This window comes from Lissotriton helveticus, chromosome 11 (genome assembly GCF_964261635.1).
Source record: "Lissotriton helveticus chromosome 11, aLisHel1.1, whole genome shotgun sequence".
NCBI lineage: Eukaryota > Metazoa > Chordata > Amphibia > Caudata > Salamandridae > Lissotriton > Lissotriton helveticus.
In genome coordinates this window covers 142084366-142090556 of record NC_136072.1, presented here as the reverse complement: position 1 = coordinate 142090556, position 6191 = coordinate 142084366, and the positions used below count along the sequence as shown (strand labels likewise).

The window sequence follows — 6191 nt, the reverse complement described above, 5'->3', positions numbered from 1 at the left end:
GCAATTTGAGAGTCATTTACAGAAAGGAAAAGTTCAGATTAGTCAGTCCCTACACTAGACTAAGTGACATCCCTACTTAACAAGATCTTTACCTAAAAAGGTGTCAGCCGTGGTGACTTCCAAAGAAGATCACACACTTCTCTTAGTCTTTGTTGCAAATCGATCTCTTGCTGTTAAGCTATCTGCCTACCCCTCCGCTCTCTTAGGCTCCTCAGACCATCTGCTCTGTCTCCTCCCCGGGGTGCTGTCCCTAATACAAAGTCACATTTCCAATAGGAACGCCCCTGGAGACGCCCCTCACGTGGTATCGGTTCTGGCGGCAAATTCCATGCTGGTGCTCCTCTGGACCCTTCGTTAAAGTTGACCTTGCTTCCCAGGCTTCTTCTCCGCTGGTCAGTACCCCCCAGGAAATTCCTGAAGCCTCCTCCAGGCCTGTGCCAGGCGTCTCTGAACAAAGCCCATTCATCACCAAACTGATTAGGGCTCCTCGCACCTGCAAATATACAGTTCTACTGTGGGCCCCAAATTCCGGCCTCCACCATATCTTTAAGTCGTAAACTATGTCTTCGTTTGTGCTCTGTGCGACCTCTCCTTAACGAGCACATGCAGATCAAAGAAGCGACTTTATCTATTCAGGCCTACTAAATTACATGAAACAGGCCTCTGCACTCTGCACATTTAATTTCTTTGTTTAAACAGCATTCTAACTAGCACACGTTACTATAATGTAACACATCTATATAAAACATATATTTCAAACCTATGATTAATAATACTTTTGCAATAAAAACGACATTAGTATCCGAGTTACTTAAAAGTGTAGCAGCATCTTTCGTTTCTTGTGAAATGCCATGTGGCCTACACATTTCCATGGTTTGCAGAGTTACATTTCTTTATCACACAATCACATAACGTGAGATTCCAACATCATTCTAACATTTCTACAAACTTCTACATTAGTTTTCACACAGATATATGTATCCCTATTCTAGTTAAACACTCTCATATATTTTCACTCTATGGATATAACACTCTGGTGCAATCTATATTTAAACTAATACCATGTGCTTGTAAATATGGTGCACTTCTACGTTTTTCAGATCTGCGCTTTCTCAGCAGTGAGGTCGAAAGCAATGATGCCAGCTGAGGGCGTGTCCTATGTAAACCTGAGATAGGTAGATGTATGTATGGATGTGTCTTGCACAAGTCGTGTAACTTCTTTTTCAAAGGATGTGTTCATTCGATCATGAAAATGCCCTCTCTAAAAGGGAAAGAGTGACACTGTCTGAAGAGCCTGACCCATTAGGTCAAGCTGAATGTGTTGGGAGGAAGCAAAGTGTGAAAGGCAGCTGGACATATCAATGGAGAAGAGGGTTAACCCAAAGCCAGTCTTTATATACATGATTGTATTTTTTTTAATCTGGTTTACCTGCGGCTTTAGCTGTCTCGTAAGCCGAGTGCAACAATATAATCCCTTTTAAAAACGCTCCATATACGCCAAGTGACTTTATGTTATTTGAGACACCTTCGAACTGTGCTCACACTTATTCCAACAGCACTTTGCCCGGGTTGAATCTGAAAAGTGAAACGACACTTCTCAGAATACTGTGTACTATGTACTAACAAGGCAGGACTGGCTGAAGAGGCCATAAATGACATAGGTTCTACTGGCAGAAATGAATATGACAGGTAATAGGACGGAACCCTTGATGATGCCATCAGAGATAAGCCATGACAGTGTATTATGAGATGAACAGAGCCACAAGAACCAGAAAGACGAAAAACCCAAAACCCTGCACTGGACGTGCTCACTATGAAGGCATTGCTGCTCTGTCTCATATAAAATGTCTACTTTGTTTTTGCAATATTGTTACCTATTTGCCTAATCATAAGAAGTACACACAAATTGGGACAGTATAAACTCTAATCATGGTCCTTGTAATCGATTTATGCTCTATTTCTTCTATGGGCCAGAGTTGCGTTTTTTATTTTTTTATTTAAACGTTTGTTGGCCGTTGTCAATATTTGCCAACTCCTTAAAGAACTTCGAATCAAATGCCATAGGTCTCGCATTTAAATACAAGAACTATTGCATTCCAGTTATCTTTTTATATTGTGATCTTGTAGTTGATTTCTTTTTCCACAGGTATAAAAATGTCCTGATACGACCCAGGTGGGACTTGAACCCACAATCCCCAGCTTCGGAGGCTGATGCCTTATCCATTAGGCCACTGGGCCAGCTGTGTAACAGTTTGGGTACAGGAAGTCTCATGGCTACTCAGCTCGCGCTGAACGGAAGTTGAGGAGGATCAGATGGAAATTATCGTTTCCCGCGGGTGATCCCAGCGAAATGAGGGGGAACAGCAGGGGTCCTTAACCAGACGCATGGGCTTCAGATTCTGTGGCACCAAGACCCTGTTGCAAAGAGCTGTGGAGGCCCCAGAACACCTCACCCGTGCACCTCCCGTACCTGATGCCCGGACAAAGGCTTGTGAACACAGTGCCTCTCCCCTTCAAGAGGTACCTTCACATCCCATGCACACTCGAAAGTACATCAACCAAAGTTACTCTGATCGACTGACTACTACTGCCATTTTCACTTTCTAATTCTCTGTTCTGATGGACTCGAAGAACTACATATCCCGGGGTGCACTTCAGCAAGTTTTAGCACTGCCTGGAGCAAATCCGCACGGAGCACGATCTCTATGGAGACAAAACTCTTCATGCATGGATTACTAGGTGACGCGCACGGTCACCCTGCGTCAAGGGTTCTCCGTAAACTTAAAAGTGCATTCTGGAAGTTGTAGTCTTGTTTTTGTTCAATTGTACTAATTTGCGTAAAAACATTGATGTGTAAAAATAAAACAAAATTGGAAAACCTGTGTTCTTGTAAAACGAAGTTGTCTGGCCACCTTAGGCAAATAACCTCTGTATTTGGAAGGAGGGAGACAGGTGAGTGAGTGAGGGGGATAGGGTAGGTTGCATATTTTAGAAAGGTGGCAAAGGGTGAGTCCTGGGCATATCAGATCACGTTGAGAGATCTGAGGTTTCCCAGGTTAATGTATCAGTAGCTCTTCCATGAAGAGTTTTTATTTGCAGCGTTTTACATGCCTTTCTTCACGTACAATTGAATGAATCGGCAAGTCCCAGAATTCTACATAAAACAGCCAGACTCAGTTTTGCGAGCTCCTCACACATGGATCTGGGAAACGCCAGAGCTCTCGGCATACGTTTCTTGGCATAACAGCAGCTGCTTGTGTTATCAGACTGGCAGAGGGAGCAAGATTGGAAGAGTGGAGAGAGTGGCTTCAGGGGGCATTATAGGTAGGATGACCAATCTCTGAGGTACCCCTTTTGGACTTTGGCTGTACATATCACTGTTATCAGGTATACTAGTCCAATTGGCTTACAATGAACCCAAGACTACAACTCCCAGACTGCCCTGATATGTTAAATCAAAACCCTGAACTGGAAAAGCTGTGTCCTTGTGACATGGAGTCATCCGGTCATCCTAAGCAGAGGCTTTTGAATGTGGCAGTGAGGTCGAAAGCAAAGATGCCAGCTAATGGCGTGTCCTATGTAAACCTGAGATAGGTAGATGTATGTATGGATGTGTATTGCACAAGTCTTGTAACTTCTTTTTCAAAGGATGTGTTCATTTGATCATGAAAATGCCCTCTCTAAAAGGGAAAGAGTGCCACTGCCTGAAGAACCTGACCCATTAGTCCAAGCTGAATGTGGTGGGATGAAGCAAAATGTGAAAGGCAGCTGGACATACCAATGGAGAAGAGGGCTAACCCAAAGCCAGTCTTTATATACATGTATGTATTTTTTTAAAATCTGGTTTACCTGCCGCTTTAGCTGTCTCCTAAACCGAGTGCAATAATATAATCCCTTTTAAAAACGCTCCATATGCGGGCCGACCGACACGTCCCCGCAGGGGACACATATAAGAGGGCGGCCCCTTAGTGCCACAAGATGGCACACGGGGCAGCCCAGTGTTCCACGACCCTAAAGGGTCCTATACGCCACTTCCGGCCGTGGTGGGAGGCGGGGATAGGTATATATTCCTCCCCCGCCCACCTGGCGGCCTCTTTGTCCCCTCACACTGACGCCGTTTGGTCGTCCTGTTGACGCCGTGGTTCCTTTGTTTGGTGTCGGTTTTATCGGTGAGTGTTTAGATATTGTCACCCGTTCCCCCTACGCAACTCGTATCCCAGGGCGATCCAGAGGTGGAAAGGTACTCAGGGGTACCCTCTTCAGGAGCACAAAGGGTGCGGAGGCCTAATATCCCCAGGAAGTCTGTGCGGTGGACCCTGGGGTGCGACGGCGCCCCGTCTGTCCTACGGGCGGTTGGAAACCTGTTCAACCGGGGGTCGCTTGAACGCTCCGCCCCTCGTAGGGGGGGGCTTGAGCAAGAGGGTGGACCGTTGGTTCACTGGAAGTGGCTATCCAATCACCACAACCGCTAAGCACCGATTGGCTAAGGCCACGATGCAAGTTGGCCCATCAGGTGGTAGGCCGCGAGGGGCGGCTTGCCTTTGGATCGTCTGTAAGATAACCCACCATGTTGGCATATGTATATGCTCATAAACCTGCAGCGACTTTATCCCAACAAAAAGTTGTCTTGTCTATTTATTCACGATACATGCATGTTGCTGCGGGAAGGCTGGTGAGTGGGCCGATATTGGCACTATATGCCTAGTGACTTTATGTTATTTGAGACACCTTCGAACTGTGCTGACACTTATTCCAAAAGCACTTTGCCCGGGTTGAATCTGAAAAGTGAAACGACACTTCCCAGAATACTGTGTACTATGTACTAACAAGGCAGGACTGGCTGAAGAGGCCAAAAATGACATAGGTTCTACTGGCAGAAATGAATATGACAGGTAATAGGACGGAACCCTTCAAGACGCCATCAGATATAAGCCATGACAGTGTATTATTATGAGATGAACAGAGCCACAAGAACCAGAAAGAGGAGAAACCCAAAACCCTGCACTGGATGTGCTCACTATGAAAGCATTGCTGCTCTGTCTCATATAAAATGTCTACTTTGTTTTTGCAATATTGTTACCTATTTGCCTAATCATAAGAAGTACACACAAATTGGGACAGTATAAACTCTAATCATGGTCCTTGTAAGCGCTTTATGCTCTAGTTCTTCTATGGGCCAGAGTTGCGTTTTTAATTTTTTTTATTTTAACATTTGGTGGCCATTGTCAATATTTGCCAACATTTGTTTGCAAACTCCTTAAAGAACTTCGAATTAAATGCCATAGGTCTCGCATTTAAATACAAGAACTATTGCATTCCACATATCTTTTTATATTGTGATCTTGTTGGTTTCTTTTTCCACAGGTATAAAAATCTCCTGACGACCCAGATGGGACTTGAACCCACAATCCCCAGCTCCGGAGGCTGATGCCTTATCCATTAGGCCACTGGGCCAGCTGCGAAAAACATCGGGCACAGGAAGTCTCATGGACACTCAGCGCGCGCTCGTACTGGACGGAGGCTGAGACAGATGGAAATTAGGGTTTCCCGCGGGTGACCCCAGTGAAATGAGGGGGAGCAGCCGGGGTCCCTAAAACACTTCAGACTCCGGGGCACCAGGACCCTGTTGCAAAGAACTGTGGCGGTCGCAGAGCACGCCACCCGTGCACCTCCCGTACCTGACGCCTGGCAAGGGCTAGTGAACACGGTGCCTACGCCCTTCCAGATGTACCCTCCTATCCCAGGCACACTCGAGAGTACATCAACCAAAGTTACACGGATCTACTGACTACTTCTGCCATTTTCACTTGGTATTCTCTGTTCTGACGGACATGAGGAACTACATATCCCGGGGTGCACTTCAACAAGTTTTAGCACTGCCCGGTGTAAATCCGCACGGAGCATGTTCTCTACGGAGACAAAACTCTTCAAAAATGGATTACTAGGTGAGGCGCACGGTCACCCTGTGTCAAGGGTTCTCAGTAAATATAACAGTGCGTTCGGGAAGTTGTAGTCTTGTTTTTGTTCAATCGAACTAATTTGCGTAAACATTGATGTGTAAAAATAAAACAGAATTGGAAAACCTGTGAAGTTTCCCAGGTGGCCCATGTGTCAGTAGCTCTCCCATGAAGAGTTTTTGTTTGCAGCGTTTTACATGCCTTTCTTCACGTACAATTGGATGAATCTGCAAG

General features: G+C 45.5%; 2 non-coding genes across 2 annotated transcripts; both read right to left on the bottom strand.

The window, feature by feature from the left end:
• Positions 1 to 2165: 2165 nt before the first annotated feature.
• TRNAR-CCG (transfer RNA arginine (anticodon CCG)) lies at positions 2166 to 2238 on the bottom strand. The gene has a single exon. It is a non-coding gene; the product is annotated as a tRNA-Arg (tRNA).
• Positions 2239 to 5381: 3143 nt separating this feature from the next.
• Positions 5382 to 5454, bottom strand: TRNAR-CCG (transfer RNA arginine (anticodon CCG)). Its single transcript has one exon. It is a non-coding gene; the product is annotated as a tRNA-Arg (tRNA).
• Between the last annotated feature and the right edge of the window lie 737 nt (positions 5455 to 6191).